Source organism: Mustela erminea, chromosome 12 (genome assembly GCF_009829155.1).
Source record: "Mustela erminea isolate mMusErm1 chromosome 12, mMusErm1.Pri, whole genome shotgun sequence".
Taxonomy (NCBI): Eukaryota; Metazoa; Chordata; class Mammalia; order Carnivora; family Mustelidae; genus Mustela; species Mustela erminea.
The window spans coordinates 38,384,464-38,405,411 of NC_045625.1; the positions used below are offsets into that span (position 1 = coordinate 38,384,464).

The 20,948-nt window shown below is 39.9% G+C and overlaps 1 long non-coding RNA gene across 1 annotated transcript in view; it reads left to right on the top strand.

Annotated features, from left to right (window-relative positions):
• LOC116570919 overlaps nucleotides 1-17,394 on the top strand; it is a 39,790-nt gene extending 22,396 nt beyond the window's left edge. Inside the window, exon 3 of the long non-coding RNA XR_004277598.1 lies at nucleotides 17,294-17,394. This is a non-coding gene — a long non-coding RNA (uncharacterized LOC116570919). The remainder of the gene's footprint in view (nucleotides 1-17,293) is intronic.
• Nucleotides 17,395-20,948: the final 3,554 nt, after the last annotated feature.

Consider the following 20,948-nt stretch of genomic DNA (forward strand, 5'->3'; position numbering starts at 1 on the left):
ATGTACTCTGCCTATATTTTTTTCTACATTGGAAACTCTTTTTTCTTAGTTTCTGTAAATAAAAAAAAAAAAATATATATGTATATATATTTGTGTATATATATGTATATATTACATACAGGTAAAGTACCTACCTTTTTGTATCTTGTCAAGTATTTAAAAAGAGAATTGTCATTTGTTTTTCCTTATGGCAAATTTAAATCTTTGTAAATATAAACCTGTTCATTTTTTCTGCTGTGATTCCTACCTTTGTTGTCTGGCTTAGATAAACATTTTCACCTCAAGATTGCAAACTATATTTTTCTGTGATTTCTTCCTTTATTTCTTAAGCCACTTTATTGAGGTGTAATGACACACAGGAAACTGTACATATTTAATGTATAAAACACAATGAGTTTGGAGATAAGTATGCAGATGTGAAATGTCGACCACAGTCTATACCGCAAATATATAAATCCCCTCCAGAAGTTTCCTCATACCCTTTATTTATTATTTTTATTAATTTTTTTGATCATAAGAGCACAATGTAAGATCTACCCTGGTAGCAATATTTTTTTTTTTAGGCTCCACACTCAGCATGGAGCCAGCACAGGGCTTGAACTTACGATCCCCAAATCAAGACCTGAGCTGAGTTGAGTTGGACACTTAACTCACTGAGCCACCCAGGCACCCTACAGCAATTAAATTGTTAACTTCAGGCCCTATGCTGTGCTGTAGATTTCTAGGACTCAGTCTTCTATAAACGAAACTTTGTATACTTTGTGAGGGATTTTTTTTTTGTCTTCATTATTATTTAAATCCTTTAATCATCATCATTATTTTTCCGTATGGCATAAAGAAGAAATCCAACTTCATTCCATTTTGAGAATACACGTATTTTGAAACAATAAAAATAAATGCATCAAGTACCAGGCACACAGTAAAACTGACTCTATGAAGTCGGTACTATTTTTATTTCAAGTTTTCAGTGCAAGGAACTGAAGCACAAAGGTTACATGATTCACCCAAGTCAAAGCAGTAACGTCTGGCTTCAGGATCATGAAAGTCAGTTGTCTTTCAGCAGGTAGTCTGACTTGAGAGACTGGCCCAAGATTTAGAAGTTTATTCTGAGGATTTAAGTAGGATTACATTTTCTTCAGAATTATGTTTTTATCTTTATTTCCCCTTTTAAATATTTTAAAAATAGTAGGACGTAACCATGTCCTTTCAGACTGAATTATGAAACGGTGAGAGTATTGAAGGCTAACTACAGAAGAGTCTCACATGAAGACTATAATTAGATACAAATAGAAATTTACTAATGTAAACCCATACCGTCCTCCAGACTCAGTACATCTGGAAATGCTTCACCCATTTGCATAAAGCATCTAGCTGTGCTATCTTTTGAAACTCGGCCTGTCTGTTTTTAGCTGCCTTCCCTCCAAGGATGAGGGGCGTGTACTGACCCGTTGATTCTCTCGCTCCCGCTCCTCCTCCTGACGAACGACCTAGATTCCCTCATGTTTGGGATGCAGTGTGTTGCTTTGGAGCCTGCCCGAGCTCACTTGCCTAAACTAATCTCACACGTTTCAGGCTCATTAACTCTATATTCTAAGAAGTTAAGTTCATTTGAGTTACATTTGTTAATTTACTCTGCGAGGGAATTAGTCACACCGTGTGTGCGGCTCTGCCCTGGTGGCCTGAGAGAATGATCGGATTGCTTAGTATCTGAAAGTCATGTCACCAAGTGGAAAGATCCAGCTTCATCAGTTTCACCCATAACACCAGATTTCATCATTCGGAAATTCGACTTCAGAAACAACTTTTGAGTAAAGTAAAACCATCGAAGCAGTGGAGAAAACCAGGGCTCGCTGGGGGCCTGGTGTTAAGTTTGGATATTACATCATATAAACTATGAAGTAATTGTTCTGAGCAAAAGCCATAGTCGAGTCCGTGTATCTTGTCATCTGGACAGAAAGATCTTTGCTAACTGTGCTAGTGTTTTAAGAATCAGATATTTAACAAAAAAGAACCTGAGCCCATGGAAACTAAAAGAACATTTCAGGAACACTTTAAAAGCTCCTGTCTTTGTTGGAGTGAGTTCTGAAAGGGGTCTGGTTTTTGTTTGAAGACCAATACCTAATTTATATTTAAAAATTTGGGATCATACTGAAGTTGAGTTCTGGTGCAGTAGATAATGTCACACAGTCTGAGATAATACATACTCTGTTTTGAGCTACAGAATCTAATAGTTGTTTCTTAATAGCTTTCTCTGTGCTTACATCTCGGTCTTTTTTTTAAAAAACGATTTTATTTATTTATTTGACAGACAGAGATCACAAGTAGGCAGAGCAGTGGGCAGAGAGAGAGGGGGAAGCAGGCTCGCTGCTGAGCAGAGAGCCCAATGTGGGGCTCGATCCCAGGACCCTGGGATCATGACCTGAGCTGAAGGCAGAGGCTTAACCCGCTGAGCCACCCAGGCACCCCACATCTTGGTCTCTTTGTCTCTTTCTTTGGATCTCTGTCTCTGTCTGTCACACACACACACACACACACACACACACACACACACACACACACCCCTCAGAGCAGGAACTACAGAGGGAGATGACTGGGAGCCATTTCTGAGGCACCCATCTTGGGTGCTCTGCAGAAGGGAAAATCAAACCTCTGTAAGTCTTCAGCAATGCCCCATCTGAATATTAAGTAGTCTCTGAGGAAGAGAAAGAAGTGTAGTATTTAAATACATTCAACTTAAACTCTGAACCTTGACCATTTATTTGTAGCTAAGTACTGGGAATTTTCTCTGAGGACTTTAAATGCCTGGAAGCATCAAAGGGTCAATGCCTCTGTCTGCAACTATGGCAAATGGAACAGTATAAACTCAGAGATTCATAGAATCCAGGAAAGTTGCAGATTCAGGAAGGGGAGAAAAAAAAGCAGGATCTGGACCAGATCATGACAGAGATATTTTCATTATCTGGCTCAACTAAGAATTTCCCCCATTTTTTAAGTGAGGAGGGAGGTAGAAGCTAACACCAACAACGGTCTGCTTATTAGATGTAGTTCATTGTGTGTGGCATTGTGCTTAGGTCAACTTGGGTAAATTGTCAAGTTTAGTCTATTGAATGGGATCATTTGTTGCAATCAGAGTCTTAGTAGAATTGCTTCTTTATATATTGTTGGAAAGAAATGACAGAAGTTGGAGGAATCTGCTGATAATTCTAGTTAAGGTTCTAGTGGGCAGCACAGGTCAGTGGCAGTGGAGGACAGCTACTTCAGACCTATTGGTTGGATTGATTTAGAAGGAGAAAGAGTTGTATGGCAGTAGACGCAGTGAAGAGATGTTAGATCTCATACCTCGTCAGATCATCAAAGCTAAGAAGTTTGAGGTTAGGGCAATAAAAGACTTGTCCAAGGCCACCAAGGGAACATAGCAGGGCCAGGATTGGGATGGAGATCCCCTGGCCCTGTTCCCTGGTTCTTCACCTTCAGCTTCCTGATTTCACCAAATATGTGTGTTCTGGCAAGGGAGAAAGTCTCTCTTAATCTGTTTCCAGAATAAAATGTTCTTTGCCATTTGCAACACTCCAGAGAATAGAAACATAACAAAATCATTGTTTTGCGTTAATACTTCCATTTTCAGCCATCTCAGCAATCAATCAGAACTTTTATCTCCTTGCCTGAAACGACAAGGACATTTAATTCACAACAATTTCCTTTTTCCTTTCTCTCAGCGACTCTATTAAATAAAACATGATGGATCACAGTCTGCATTTGCATGCCGGCTAGAACACAGTCAGGGCTCTGCTAGAGCAGAGAGGATCCTGCCCTTGCCTGAACATGATGGGGGCGAAATGGAAGTCCGTGCTGGGAAATGCTCAAATTCTGCACATATGAACATTTTTCACTTAAGGAAAGGGGCCCAATTAACAGCTAGAATGAATACTGGAAGCAATGCTAAAAATTAATAAATAAATACCAATCAATATAGGTTAGAGTCCTGCCTAATTAAGGCTAGCTTTTAATGACACTTGAATTTTAGAGAGCTGAACTAGGGCATAATCTGGCCAAGTATTCATGTTTCTGTACTGGACCTTTCAGTTAATTCCCTCCTTCCTGTGATAGAACAGAGAGTTTTTTGTTTTTTGTTTTTGAATCTGGGCATTTATAGAAACTGTTCATATTTCCTCTTCTTCTGACGACCCAGGGATTCTTGTCTTGGATGTATTTTAGAACAACCCAGTGTACATTGCAATCTTGCATATGACGCTATTGATTGTATTGTTGACAGGACCGTAAAGGCATTGTCCCATCCAACCACCTGGTTTATGCAGACAGGATCACATTTCTACTTCTGTATTCTCTCCGGGAAGTTTGTGGTTTCCTTACAATCAAAGTTAAATAGTGAGGTTTTGACTTGAGTGCAGATCTCTTGCCTCCTGGTGACAATGGTGTTTTCATACGTTCCTTTATTCAAGAGACCCTATTTTGATCAGTGAATGTCAAGATAAACAAGGTGCCTATCTTCCCACAAGAAATTTGCAGATTGGTGAGGGAGTATGGATAACTAGTAACAATAACACAGTGTGGTAGGTACCATTTATGGAATAAGGATGAGATTCTGTGGGAGCACATTGGAGAGATTTGCAGTGTAATGTAAGGGCTAGGGAAGGTGTTCCAGAGAAGGTAAAATCTAAATTGCAATTTGAAGAATGGAAAAGAGTTAATTTAGTGAAAGGTGGGGAGACCAGGCAGAAGGAATAATCTGAGGTGAGAAAACACAGCTCATTCATGGGAAAATGTGCCACTCATGCACAGGATACCTCCTGTCAATATTGACAATGATGAGAGAAGAAGCTGGAAAGAGAAATTATTTAGGCTTCATAAGCCACATTGAAGATGTTGAACTTGCTGTTTATTGCAGTGGAAACCATTGAGTGATTATCAAAGCAAGATGACAAAAGTACATTTAAGCAACAGAGCGATTCCATAGGAGGTGAGGTTATGGATGATGGATTGGAGAAAATCAAGCAGACACCACCACTACCACAGCCTGGGAACTCTGTCTACAGACTCTTTAGTCGCAGTTGCTTGGGAAGGAACCTTATTTAGAAAATGAGCAGATGCTGGAATTTCTACTGACTTGGTAACCAAATTTCATAGTCTTTCCAAGTTCCCGAAGTAGGATTCTGTAGGGCGACATTCCCCAGCAGGGCAGGGTTGTAGCAGTTGGCGTGACTCCCTTATTAAATCCAAACTTGTAGATATTTCCCTTCTTACATCAGGGAATCTGTAGCTCTTCCTAAGTCTTAAATTCCCCCAGCATGCTGGCTGGTGATTATAGTCATGGTAGCAGCAGTGACAGCTCTAGCAACAACCTTCCTTATCCAGAATTCCCTGGGAGGATGCTGTCTCTCAGGGTTTTGGTTTATAAGCTCTTAGAGAATCAGAGAATCATCTAGTAGCACAGTACTCCCCCCCCCCTTTTTGTTTTGCTTTTGTTTTTGTCCCCCCCCCTTTTTTTTAAACACTTCTTATTATTTGTCTCTTACTCATAGTCCTTGATTTTAATTCTCTGTCTACTTAGGGGGTGAAGCTGTATGTGACCCTGTAAAGGCCTATTCAGCCAGAACGGCCCCACCCCGGTTGAACAGCCATTTTGTTGTTTATGCAGTAAAACTTAAATTGACCCTGCCCCCCCAGGGGAACTTACTTAAAAGCAAGTCTGGGAAACCAGTCCCAGGTAACAAAGCCCAAATACAAAGGTGGGTCAGGTCAGATGGAGACATCTAATCAGTAAAGCGCGCATACTATCTCCCTAGCTACCAAGGAGTATGGGACCTGCCCTTTGGGTGCCCTTTGGGCGCCAATTCTGACCAAGGTGGTAGGCTAGTTCAAATAGTTACTATGGGGTGAATTGTAATTCAGCTGGTCACTTATGTGTGACCTAGGAGGTCTGTGAAGCTTGCTCTGTGTTACAATCTCATTGGTCACCTGTGTGTGGCCAGGCCCAACCACATGGCCTTTGCCCTTAAAAGCTAGTCTGTAAGGCAGGGAGAGGTCGCCTCTTTGTAAGAGACAGCCCTGACCAGTCGGTTTGATTCTCGATGCTTGGCGCGAAATAAAGCTTTGCTTGACCTTCGCTTTGTATCAGTCTCGCTACTTTAATCACGGACCCATTATTGGGGGACCCTACAACCCCAGGGCTGGGGCCCTACAGGGACTTTGCAAAGGTGCATGAGTCTGTACCATGGGATCTACCCATCCACCCTTAAGACTCATTATGCTGTCGAAGTCTACATATATGAGAAGAGTCCCTATTTATTTCTATGAGTAACAAAAGGAAAATAAGAAACTGTCATTTTTCCTGGTTCACTAGCTCCTCATTGCCCACGACAGGCCCACTATCTTGCCACATCTCGTCAGGCCTTACATTTATAGAAACCAACAGAGCTCTCAGGAGTAATCTTCACACAAATTACATCAGGGAGCTTTTTGCTTGGCCCCATTCACTCTTCAATCCTAGTGTGACTTTGAATTTAGAGGCCAAGACAGGTCACTTCTAAAGTCAAGAGTGGTTTATACACATTCTAGCAGAAGCTTAGGGAGTATCCCGTCAAGGAAGAAGCAGATAGGAATGGCTGAGGAAGGTTTCTGGAGCTGCTGTGACTGGCTCCTCTTCTTTCATTTTAGATGATTTTTTTAAAATTTCATTTTATTTTATTTCTTTTCAGTGTTCTAGCATTCATTTTTTATGCACCACACCCAGTGCTCCATGCAATACGTGCCCTCCGTAACACCCACCACCAGACTCACCCAACTCCTCGGCCCCCCTCCCCTCCAAAACCCTCAGTTTGTTTCTCAGAATTTTAAATATTGAACAGAAAGTTTAAATTCCTGTCTTCCTACATAGTTGTCCATGCCAAACCTGGAGTTTATTAGGTCTCATAAACTCTTATCTCCCTCCCCCATGTTGCTTGCTATGGTATTTGTCGCACAAAAATATCCATCTGGCATTTATTGGACTAGATAACAAACAGACCCAGGGCATTCCCTATTGTCTCCAAGGAAGCCTTGGAGGCAAAGCCTTTATTCTCACTTAACATAGGATTCTAGGATCTCATTCCTATTTTTCCAGAAGCTATAATATTTGTTCAATTAACATTTCCTGAATTGAATGAAACCTTCAAAGAAGCAAATGGGTCAGAATCTCTCCATGCAGTCTGCACCTTGCAAACAACATCCTGAAGCTACTGGTGCAGTGTTTCCAGGTGGGTGGAGTGGGGACCTATCCAGAAATGGCACGAGGCTGACAGGAGCCTGTCAAGGTGAAGGTGATAGATGGATTTGCGCAAGGGAGGTGGTTATTTTAATAAGGGTTATCTGAGTGAGCTCAGAATAACCAGCTGCCTGTCTCCACAGGGAGCACTATTTGACATAAATGAAGACAAGGACAGTGATCAAGTCTGAAAGAGAGTTAATTGAAAAGGAGTAGCCGGCTCTGATCTCCAGATTGAGCTTCTGAGGAGGATTTGGGGAAGTCAGAGTGAGTCAAATGATTTTACATGCAGGGATTTTCCCTGGGAGACACAACCACCATAACTTTATTGACCTCAAATCAGGAAAAGGTCAACATCACAGAAGCTCAAAGGGTGTTCGTTTCCAAGGGCTGAATCTCTTAATTGCAGTGTTCATTAAAATGGTGTTTGGTTTTTTTTTTTTTTCTTTTAGAACTAGACAAGGTTTTAAAAAATATCAAAAGAAAGGAGAATGAAAGAATAGGGTATTAAGTGTTTGGTGCCTTTTAATTTTGTAACCAAACGCCATAGCCTTTGGGTTGAAAGATAAAGAAGTTTGGCTGTGCTCCCATTTCTCTATTAATTCTTCTGGGAATCAAAAATAAGCATGGGTCTCAGAAGAGCCAGCATTGGTTTTGTCTTAGTGCTTATGAGCTACATACTGTATGTTGTCTCCGATGTAATATACAGATCTCTGCTCCTATATCATTGCTTCCGACTAGCTGTATAGGACCACCACCCAATCTGTATTAGTGTTGTCATCATTCTCTATCAGTAATTACTCGGATGCAGTATGCTTTATGGTATTTAGTAGTATTACATAGTATTATATTACATCCTGATTTATCTCTTTATCTTTCTAACCTGTTTGACTGTGACCTCCATGAAGGCAGGGGCTTTAATTTACTACTGTATCTTCAGTTCCTCCGCTAGTGCTTGGTTGGCACTGTTAAAATGAATGACTGTATATCCTGGGCAAGAATTTTCATGTCTATTCCTAATAAGTTATAGTCACTTTTTTCCTTGTTGGGAAATATTTTATTGCAAATTTTTAAATTCTTTTGTGATGAAATGATAGTAACAGAGATGCAAGTGCCACTGGCAATAGACAGTGGCTTTCTGGAAAAGCACCAGAAATTAATAGCTGGAGAGATAAATAAAGTTTCACATAAATGAATGGCTCAAATATAAAATACACTGCAGAATAAGTTTAGGTGAAGTGAACTAGGTAAGAGCTGTAGCATACATTTCATCATATAGTTGGTGTATATGATTCTGTTAGGGTGATCAATTTTGATGAATGAACTTTTATTAGCCATGCATTTTTTTAATTGAAAATTTTTTGAGATAATTATAGATTCACATTCAGCTCAAAGAATTAATAAAGAAAGATTCTGAGAGCTGGCTAAAGACCACCCTCTTTAGGCAGAGATCCGCACTACTAATTTTAAGAAATGCAAAGGGGAGACATCTAATCCAAGATAGCAACACGGGAGGCTCCTGAGCTCACCCCTCCCCCAACTGGCACACTGAATCAGTGGTTATACATGGAACAATTCCTTCTAGCAGAAACCCAGAAAATAACTGAGCAATAAGTACAAATGGGGTAAAAAAACAAAACAAAACAAAAAAACAAAAAACAAAAAACCCCAAACCAAAAACACCATGCTGAAAAGAATAGGAAAGGCTGAGATATGCATTCACTGTAAACCCCACCCCTAGCACTGTGACATACAATAGGGAAACTATTCACTAAGAGTGAAGAGGTTGGACCCAATATCCCAACTTTTAAGACTTCCACCTAAGAGTGAGTCCCCCAAATACCCAACTCAGAAAGCCAGTGGGGCTTGGTGTCCTTGAGATCGCAAGAGTATAACTAACAAAGAAACAGTTCTTAATGGGCTCAGGAGGACAGGACTCACTGTGGCTATCTCCCTAGGGCTCAGTGTAGAAGAAGCCGACCAAAATGCTCATCTCTCAGTCTTTCCCTGAAAGAGACCCATTCCTAATTCCACACCTGCTGCCTGAGGGTCAGGCTTCTAACTTAGTACCTCCCCGAGACTGGCGAGGCCTGGAGAACATGTCTGAGTCCTCCCTCTGGCTCACTCCAGGTCATTGGTGTCTCCCTGGAAGGGAATTTTTCCAAAGAGATGTCAAATTGCCCTTCAGAAGTTTGGAAATTATTTTATTCTGTTCTCAGCAATGAATATTGGCTGTAATTTTTAAAAATCCTTTTCTTCCAAATGTGAAGGTGGGTTTTTGCTGATGTTTTGGACCCATGGTTCTCAACTCTGGTTGTATGTGGATCTCCTGGTGAGCTTCTGAATGAGGCTGGACTTCCAGCCCTAATCAGTTACTCTTTGGGTAATTCTCATGTTCAGCTCTGGTTGACAGCCATTGGTTGGGGCTAGGATGGTAGCTGATGCAGGAATAAACTATTGAGAAATTGATTTGGTTCAGGAGCTCATAGCAAAGCATGGCATCAAATCAGAACAGCCACCCACATAGTCAGATCATCTGACAAGTACTTTTTAATGAGCTTTACAGATAATCAAGACTCACTGTATTTCCAGTAGCATTAGTTTAAAGCAATGTTTGTCATCTAGAAAGCTTATGAATTTTGGCATCGCAGCCTGGGTGCAAAGTCCAGAGCCCCTGCTCAGGGTCACAGTCTAAATGAGCATCTGAGTTATCAGGATAGAGAGGCATGGCTTCTTGGCAAACTATGTATGTAGTGTGCATGTGGATTGAAACTTCTTAATTTGAGATAGTTGTAGATTGCCATGCATTCGTAAGATGTAATATAGAGAGAGCTCGTAAACCTTTCCCCCAAAACTATAGGACAGTATCTTAACCAGGCTATGGACATTGAATACAGTCAAGATACAGAACATTTCCATGATTATCACAAGGAATCCCCCACATTGCCCCCTTTTAGCCATACATATTTCCCTTCCACAGCAGCTCCTTCCTTAACTTCCGGCAACCACTAAGCTGTTCTCCATTGCTATGATTTTGGCTCGTTGAGACTGTTACATAAATGGAATCACACAGTATGCCATGTTTGGGGGTTCTGCCCCTCCCCAGCTCAACACAGTTCTCTGTGATTCATTCAGTTTGTTGTATTTATAAATAGTTGCTTCCTTTTTTTTTGTATAGTATTCCGTGATCTGGAGAAGCCAGTTTGTTTTTACCACTCACCCCTTAAAGGACGTCTGGGCTGTTTCCAGTACTTGCTGGTACAAACAAAGCTGCGGTCAGCATTCGTGTACCTGTTTTGTGGGTGTGAGCATTAGTCTTCCTTTCCCTGGGAGAAGAGTGCTGTTGCTGCTGCATTTGAAAATTTAAATTTTTAAAAAAATAAAAACATAAAAAAATGTTTTTTAAATAACTGCCAAACTGTTTTGCAGAGAGGCTTTACAATTTTACGTGCATACTAGCAATGCTGGAGTGATTCAGCTTCCCTACTTCCTCACTTATATTTAATATTGTAACTTTTTTTTTCATTTTCACTATTATGATAGATAGGTAGTGAAAATTCATCATGGTTTTAGTTTCATCTCCCTAATGACTAATGATAAAGGAACATCTTTTCATGGGCTGATCTGCCATCTGCATGTCTTCTATGTCTGTTTGCATATTTTGTCCGTTTTCTAAACTGGACTGTTTTCCTGTTGAAATTGGAGAGTTCATAATATATTTGTCCTTTGTCAGATAAGTGGTTTGCAAATATTTCCTCCCGGTTTGTCACTTGTCTTTTCATTCTCTTCATAGGGTCTTTCATGGAACCAAAGTTTTTTAATGTTGGTGAAACCCAATTTATCAAGTTTCCTTTTATGGATTGTATTTTCTGAGTTAAGTCTGAGCACTCGTTGCCTAGACCTACTTCCAAAGATTTTCTCCTTTTTTTTTTTATGAATATTTTATAAGTTTTACAGTTTGCATCTAAGTCTGTGATCCATTTTGAGTTGATTTTTGTATGTTTCTTCTTCTTGTTTTTGCTGATCAATGTTTATTGCTTGAGTACCATTTATTGAAAAATCAGTCTTTAGTCCATTGAGTTGCTGTCATGCCTTTGTCAAAAATCAGTTGGGCATATTTATATGAATCTATTTCTGGGTTCTTTGTTTTGTTTGATTGGTCTGCGTGTTTATTCCTCTGGTAATATCACAGTCTTCATTACTGGAGCTAAATAATAAATCTTGAAATTCTGTGAACAGATTCTTCACACTTTTTCTTTTTCAAAATTGTGTTAATCTTCTAGTTCCTTTGTCTTTCTATATAAATTTTAGAATAATTTTGTCTATGTCTCTAAGAGATATTGCTGAGATTTTGGTAGAAATTTGGTAGGAATTATAACTATATGTTGATTTGTGGAGAGTGGACATCTTTGCTATACTTAGTCTTCCAATCCATGAATACAGTCTGTCTGTCTGTCTGTCTATCTAAGATTTTTATTTTAAAGTAATATCTACACCTAATATGGGGCTTGAACCCACAACTCCAAGATCGAGAATTGCATGCTTCACAGACTGAGTCAGCTGGTTGCCCCTCTCTTCATTTATTTAGATTTTTCTTTCATTAGTGTTATATAATTTTTAACATCTATATCATGTGTTTGTAAGATTTACATATAGGTATTTCATTTTTTGAGCAATTGGTGATGATATTGAATTTTTAATTTTGGTGTTTACATACTCACTGCTGGTAAATAGACATATACCTGATTTTTGTATGTTTTTCTTATATTTTGTAACCTTGCTGAACTCATTTACTTGTCTGTGCTTTTTTTTCTTCCCTCATGGATTCCTTTACATGTCCTATGTAGATAATCTTGTCATCTGTAAACACTTTTATTTATTTATTTCTGATCTGCATGCCTTTTACTTCTTTTTCTTGCCTTGGTGCACTGGCTAGAACTTCCAGCACAATGTTAAGAGTGGTAAGAGCAGACATCCTTGATGTGTTCTCAATCTTAGGAGGAAAACATTCTGTCATTCACTGTGAAGTATAATGTTAGCTGCAAATTTTCTTGAAGATGCTCTTTTTCAAGTTGAGGAGCTACCCCGCTGTTCCTACTTTCCTGAAAGTTTTTTCTTTCTTTTTAAACATCATTAATGGATATTGAATTTTATTACTTCTTTTCTCCATCACTGATATAAGTGTTTTTTTTTTTTTTTCTTCTGTAGTCTGTTAATATGGTAGGTTACTGTGATTGAGTTTCAGATGTTGAAATTCATGGTTAAGGATGATGATGGAGGCAGTTGCCTCATTAGTTGGCGGGAGGGGTGAAAGTCCCAGCTCCCTGCTTGGTCTTCTGTAACACTCCCCTGCTGGGGTGTTGTGGTCCCTCATTACAGCTCCCAAGGGTGGAATTATGAACTCTCCACCTAGTCTTTGCTTCTGTGACTGGGGGTGGGCCATCGATTTTCTTCCCCCTGGTATTTGGCTGTGATGGAGTGGTTATTATCTGAAAGTCTTAATCTTGCTCCTGATCTGTTCCTTTGGCTGAGAGACCAGGCTTACTTATTTTTTTAATTAACAAAAATTTCACTATACTTGGGGATGTTTCTGGTTTGCCAACTTCTTCAGTTTGGGATATTGAAGGCAAAAAGAAAACCCAGGGAGCTCAGGACCATGTTCTCCCTCAAATTCTGTTGTCCCTAATTGGTCTTTCTTCTCTTTACCTTTTGGAGTCTTCTTGAGTTTGTTGTATATATGATATCCAGAGTTTTTCATTGTACATGGCAGGAGAACTGCTTCTTCTCAGAAGCAGAAGCATGTACTTTTAGATGTTGCTGTATTATATACATTAGATGGAACTAGTCAGGATAAGACATTTATTTACATACTGTAACTCTCCTTCTTCATTGTTCTGGATGATTGAAGTATTAGATGCCTGCTTTAGCAAATGGAATCTTGAGTAAATGTTTTTCATTACTGAAAATGTTGAGTGTTTTGTTTCACATATTTCAAATAAAACAAATATCTGTCTCTGTAATTATCTCTTGTTACCTGTATTTTGTTACTTGTCAGTGAGACTCCAAGGCTGGTCTCTTTGTGGAAGGAATGAAGGTTTAGGGAGGCATAGCTCTCTTTGTGGGAATTATCCTTGAGGGAATTAGACCTTAAGGATGGTCTCTTGGTGGAACACTAAGGAAGCTTTAGGGAAGGGAGAGGGAGACATTGTGTAGAGTTTATATGTTGAGTGCTTTATACTGATTATCTCATCTAATCATATAGCAGTATTTATTTTCAGCTGGAACTGTGGCTTAGAGGGGGGAAGTAGATGTGTAGGATTGATATTTTAAGCCTGTGTCTCTTTCCTGATAACTTAAGCTATTCCCCTAACTTGCCTTCGCCAGGTTGTGAGATCATCACACATTATATGGATGTTTTGCTCTGAGTTTATGTCCTGTCTATTTTTGAAGGATATGCTGTAGATAAGACAGTGTGGTAGAGATAAGATGTATGATTAGATCTGCCTGCTAACTTCCGTGACTATCTTATGCACTTTATAAAATGACATCCAACAAATGGAATATGACAGCTCTCTTTTCTAATATTTCAGCCTAGGCATTTGGATGAATGAAAACATTCTGGAAGATGAGTATGGGTTAAGGATTTTTTGGGAGAAAGAAAAAAATTACCAAAGGATGACAGTGAAAGAACATAGGATAGAGAACTTTATGTCTCATTAAAGCATCACTAGCAGTTCAGCAAAAGAAACATTTTATTTTTTTAATTTTTATTTTAAAATATTTCTTATTTATTTATTTGACACAGAGAGAGAGAGAGATCACAAGTAGGCAGAGCAGAAGGCGGGGGTGGGAGGGAAGCAGGCTCCCCGCCAAACAGAGAGCCTGATGCGGGGCTCAATTCCAGGACCCTGGGATCATGACCTGAGCCGAAGGCAGAGGCTTAACCCACTGAGCCACCCAGGAGCCCCAGGAAACATTTTAAGCATTAAAAATGAGAGAGTAAATTTTGACACAAATATCATCTAAAGGTACATGTGGCAAATAATGTGAATGGATTAATTTGGTCATATAATTTTGGTTGAAGATAGAAGGAAGTATCACTATAAAGTACAAAAATTATATGATGTGGAACTGAGAAACTATAATATAGGCTAAAAGACTGTAGTTTCATGAATTAATGTTAATTTTCTGAGGTATGACATTGATGTGGATACATAGGAAAATGTCCTTATGTAGATGAAATCTGCTGAAGTATTTTAAAGTCAAATGTCCTAGTGTCTGCCACTTACTTTCAAATTGTTCAGCAAAAACAAGCAGACAAACAAACAAAACCAACCCGAAACCCACTTGGAATGGTTTATTCCCAGGTCCTCTTGTCCCTGTCACTACCTTCTCCATCAGGTGTAGTACTTAGGGCCAAAAATACTCTTCGAGATCCACAACAATGTTTTAAGTTCTTTTCAAATCAAAAGACAAGAAATGGATTTCGAGGTCAAAGAAATGCTTTGATATATAATGTTAATAATCTATCTTTATGTGAACATAGTCATAAAATGTAATCTTAATCTGTTTTTATGGAGGAAGAGGCACACAAAAGTGCCTAGGACCCACAAAAGCCATGAAGTGGTCTACTTGCCACCAGCAGAATTTAAGCTCTGTAAGGGCAGAGATTAGTGGTCTTCTTCCCTCCTGTATTGAAGACACGGTCAACACAGTGCCTGGTCTAGGGCATAGTCTTAGTTAATATCTGTCGGTTGAGTGAAAGAATCACTCTGACTCGAGTTTTGTGAACTGTTTGAAATACTCTTCTATAAGCCAAATGTGCAATATTTTTAGATTACCAAAACATTTTGGATTGTTAACATCTCTATCCCTCTTCTTGGGTATGGAGAATTGAGAAATGACTGCATCGGAAGGAAGGAGTCCCTGTTACACAATCATTTGCTGACCACCTGCTGTATGGTGGGCAGAGATCTGCGTTCCAGGCACTGTTTTTACCCACTCTGAACCCAATGTGTCTGCTTCTGGAAGGAAAAGACAAGAGAATTTGATCAATATTGGTCTGTGGGTAATTTGCATACAACAGCAACAACATAGTAATAGCCTTTGTCGGCATTTATGTGCCATGCGATGGCATACATTTTAAGCACAAAAAAGTGCTTAAAAGCACTTTTGGGGAATGATCTCTCTTAAATCTGATGAAAGGTCTCGTATACAAACTAACAATACCTCATTTTATAGGTGACCAAGAGCTCTAGTGACTCCCCGAGTAGCATACAGGGAGAAGGTGGCAGGGCCAGAGCTTGAACCCAAGTCACTGGATTCGGAAGCACGGACTCTTACCTGCCGTCCTCTAATCTGCCTCCCATTTGTGCCTTGTGTGAGCTGCCTGTGAAAACTTGGGGGATTATTTTTGGCTTTTTAAATATTTTGCCCTTGTGAGCAGATCTAATTCTGGATTAAGTGCTTCACCCATAGCCATTATCCGTGGTAATGTCTGGAACTGAGGTATCTGAAAGCATGATCGTGATTCTAGGAACAAGAAGTGGATGTGGGAAAGAAAGCTGTACAGGCTCTTTTACCACAGCCCAGTGCCCTGGAGTCACTGTGCCACTGGGGAAACTATGATGCAGCGCAGGTTACACTGTGGTACCCCCTCCCTTCCACCGCCGCCAAAGGGTGAGCGTTGCTGCAAAGCCTCTCATGGACCCATTGGCCCAGCAGTAGCTGGCAGTGGGAGGACTGACTCAGAGGAGGAGAAGGGAGGTAGTGGAGCAGGAGGAGGAGGGGTTGGAGAAGGAAGAGGAGGCGGAGAAGGAGGAAAGGAAGGAGGGAAACTGCTACATTAATGCAGACTGTAGATATTGAGGTCTGTACCAGGGCTATGGCTGTAGGAATAACTCTCGGGGAACAAATGTTAGACACTGTATGTGGCAGCATGATATCTCAATGATGCTAGTGTAACAGAAGTTTTCTTCTCAGAGGCAGGATTAATACAAGACACATGGGCATGGATCATAGGAGTTCAGAGGATGTGGGCTCATCCTGTCTATTTATAGTAGTTCTGGTACCCAATGTGGAAGGATGATTTTTTGCATCAATATCCTGAAGTATACAAGACATCAAGTTCCCGCACTTCATTATTTAGAAATTAAAAAATCAGTTATCAATTTTTAGATTCTTGTAGGGATTTATTTTTTAAGCAGCAGAAAATTTTCAATTTAATTGGAAGAAGTGAGGATTCAAGGACTCTCCTTCTTTCATTTTTTTGTTTGAATTCCCTTGCATATGTGTGTGGATCTGGGGGCCAGTCTGTTCCTAGGTGATGGCCCTGTGGGAGTAGATGATGTGGTGATTTGTTCCAAGAAGGAAATGAGTTGATGGATATGAATTTTGAGCCCCCAGTGCTGAGTGTGCCCTTTGTTTTAGAATAGACAGCAGAGCAGTTTGCACATAGGCTCAGACTTCATAGAGGATTTTGTTTTAATATGAATGTTAAGTTTCATTAGATGTGCCTCCAAATCAGTTTTGCTAGAAATTCATCATTATTTGGACTGTATAATTTTTCTTAAGGTTACAGTAGAGATTTTAGTACAAGTAACTCTAATTGAGGAAACGACACAATCATAGTATGTACGTTACCCAGCCACTAGTGAGCTCTGCAGGCTTAAAAATTGATTCTCATTTTTCCGAAGTAGAAGTAACCTCAGGACTCAAGTCAGTATGTCTATGGTCCCAAGGGCCCGCTTCTTTTTTGGCCCTGATATTCATCATTTCTACAAACTTGTTTTACAAAATAAGACATAAAGTAGTGTGGAAGATTGGATTCATGTCCCCATTTCTTCACTCCCTGCCTGAATTACCATCACTCATCCAGAGCTTTTGTCGTGAGACTTTGCAGAACATATGACCAAGGGGTATGGGTGTCCTTCCCCATCCCATTGGTTTGTGGCAGTGTCCAGTTCTGCAAAGAGGCTTTGAAGACATTCTGTGGTTCTGCTTCTGTCTCTTACATGCTCTCATTGTTTCTAGAAGAACAGATCCCAGGTAGCTGTTGGTCCAAGGGAAATGGAAGATGAGTGGAGCTGACCTGAACCCTGACCTGTGTCCTGAAGCAGAGCTCCCTGACGCTACTCTCAAGTCTGTAAGAAAGCAAATGAATGTTTGTTTTTAAGTCATTACAATTTTGAAATTTTTGTTATACAGCTAATACTGACTTAGTATCAATAGGAATTCCCATGGTTCTTCAGCTGACCTCACTGGGGAAATGCACATGCATAAGTGTGCCAAGTGTTACATCTAATATGTGGGCCTGGACTTGCCAGTTACATCACCACGATCCTCAAATCGAGTCCATTGACCATTTCAAAAAACAGTAACTTGGAAGTGTCTAGGCTTTAAACTTAGATCTGAAATACATAACATTTTTGATTATTTTAAGAAACATCAAATGAATATCATAGGAAAAAGAAACTCTGGAATGATCAGGAGGCCAGGAATCTTTGCACTGTATTCACCTTGGTCTACTGGTGGGCATCTCACATAGTGTGGCACAGACAGCACGTGAGCCAAGAACAGAGGGTCAGGCCAGTTCTAGTCCAGCCTCCTTGTTGAGACATCTCGGCACTTAACGAACCTCTCTGAGTCACAATTTCCTCATCTCTTAAACAGGAAAAACAGTTACTGCTCCAGCTACCAGAGTTTTGGGTTTGTTTTTGTGTTTTTGGTGATCACAGCAGGTGGAGCACCTTGAAAACTCTAATGTCAGAGGTGCTAATTCTCATACTTATATACTTTCAAATATTCAGAAGTAAACGCTGAAGGTGTAACAGTGACTATGGATTAACAAGTTCCTGTTTAGGGAGTTAGGCTAATATTTAGGATTTCTAGAACTCCAAATTGATAAAGTTCAGAAGTTAGAAAATCTCCATGGTGAGATATGTCCTGCTGGTAGTCTCTTAGGTGTCTCATGTGGTTTCTGTAAAAGATTCCTTCCTGAATAATCCTTGAGGTAGGTGTTGGGTGCCAGGTAGGCTACTCAAGACTTGTTTTATTGAGGGTGAGGGAGAGGAAGTGCTCTGTATAGGAGTGGGTAGCTCTGGGATTATCATCCAAGTCTGATTAAACTGCCCTCCCGGTTGCCCATAAAATGCACCTTTTTAATTAATTAAAGGAAGTCACCCTTAAAACTATCAGTAGTAAGTGCATTTGGCAGAATAATTCAATTTTACATTTAAAATATTCTTTGACATGAGGAAATACACACTTCCCGGAAAGTCATTAGTTATGCTATCATTGCCTCTTACCAAGATGTACTTGTGGCTGCTCTAGCAATTTTCCAAAGCACATCTTTGCTTCTCCAATTCAGAAAGGCCATCTAATTCATAGCCCTTTATCGTTAGTAAGATCTGCTTCTCTACAGGTTGTCTTCTTTGCCGAGTATTTTCTTTTGACGATGTTGTTCCTTTCTCCTTGTTCACGTTCTTTAGTCTGACAGTCAGTTTCCCTCTGATTATTCTCCATGAACCTTCCCACTAGTACCATTTCTTCTCATACTTTTCTCTGTTGAGGTCTAAACCAGTTTCTCCCAGTGACAGAGAGAGTCATCAAAATTTATTAAATCCAAATGATCTGATAAGGTTAATTTGTGTGGAGGCTGCCCAAAAAAGTGGAGGCTGCCCCGGGGGCCAGGCCCACATCACAACACTAAGCTGAGATCAACCTGCACTAATTGGAAAGGAAACACCTGTCCAGGAGACCTAACACACACTGACCCCAGTCCTCCCGCTGAGCTTTAGCTAGCTCCCGTCACCCTAGAAACAGGCCCTGATAGCCTTTTAAGAGAAATCCCTGGCCTCCTAGGCAGTCATGCCCTGTTTCTGTGTTGCTGCTTCTAATGCTCAACAAAACTCGCTCTTGCCCCAAATCCCACGGGAAGAGGGCTTCGCTGCGGCTGAGACCCTGAACTCCCACCCAGTCCTTGGATTCTGTTCTCTTGCATAAAGGACATCAGACTTGTTACAAAATTGTTTTACATTGTCATTTGACAGATTCATTCAGCCAGATCTCAACCAAAGGTAGAAAGAGGTTTCTAAACAACAGGATTATTATGATGCATAACTTACATATACTGTATCAGAAATATCATTAAATTGCATGTGATTTACTGACTTCATCATTACAGCTATATAACTGGATCGTACTCACTCAGTTCTTTTAACCACACTTAATTTCTAAACTGTCATGCCAAAAAAATGTACTTCCAGGCTTCGATTTCTATAAAATGGTTAAAACCTGAGGGGCAGGAAAAGATGATAAAGACGGCATGTGTGATTACAGGATTATTTACAGTGTGAACCTGGTACTTCCACAGTCAAAGTTGTATGGATTATTTAACAGCTTCCTCCACTCATCCTCATTCTGAGACCATTGGAGAATTGTCTTCTAGCTCAGTGCTCGTGCTAATTATTGTAAATTTTCTTTCGTAGAAAGTAGAAATCTTCTTTTGTAGAAAGTAGAAATAATCTAGAAAGTAGAAATAAAAATAATTTGTGTGAGTATCTTACAAAACCAGAAGAAAGGAACAGAAATAGTAAACTTTCAGACTACAGCACTGGAGGGTCTCTTGGAGTCAGAGACTGATGCTGTCAGTCCAGTTTCCCCTTTTTGCAAATGAGAAACATGTAAAATTCCAGGGAAATATGTGATGCATTATTGTTGATGCTGAGCCGTCAAATAACTGTCAGGGACACATGAAGTCATGAGAAGTTGTGTTTATTACTTGGTGCAATAAGGGGACCCCATGGGCGAGTGTGAACATAAGTTAAGAAGGTGTAGGAAATTTGTGGTAGGGTTTGGCTTTTGGTTATATGACTGGACAAAGGGGTCAAGGAGGCAGGAGTTTGCTGTAGGTGGGTACTCTCAGGGGGTGGGAGCTATTCTTTATTGGAGGTCAATAGTTTATACCTCGGGTCTAGGGGTACAGAGTGGTGATAACACCTGTCTTGATTTATACATCTGGCATTTGTGATAGCTGGGAGAGGGGGATGTCTGGACATTTCTGTGGTTTGCATATTGTTCTTATTTTTGTCTAGGATCGGACATGATTACAAACTGATCTTGTGTTTTCCTCACCCTGTCATATTCCCAAGGTGACCTCTGCTGAACTTGGTGCTCTGTGACATTGTTTACATTCGACAGGAGACGACCACAAGCTAGCTGTAACAGGTCAGCTCCCAGCTGACAACTAGCAAGGCTTCCATATTATTTCTCATTAAGACATTCGAAATGGGAAGAATGGGAATGGCAGTGTCCAAGCTTGAACCTAAATCTCTTGACTTCTTGGACAGGGACCTTTTCATTAATGCATGCCAGACTATGAAAATCTGTAATGTGGGAAAAACAGTAAAGTGGAAATAACACAGAGTTTGGAATTTGATAAAATTATGTCCAAATCTGAGCTCTGTCACTTAATTAATATCCCCTGAATTTCTGCTTCCTCAGTGAGGCAATTGGTTCCCTTCAGATGAGTGTTCTTTCCCAATTCTATTTTATTAATTTTGCAAGAGGGTCCAAAAAAGAGTTTTTCTCCAGCTTCAGAACAAATGTATAATAGATGCCAACTTAATATGGAAACTTAAATTTTACTTTAATCTAAAACAGATGTCCTAATCCTATGGTTTTGAAA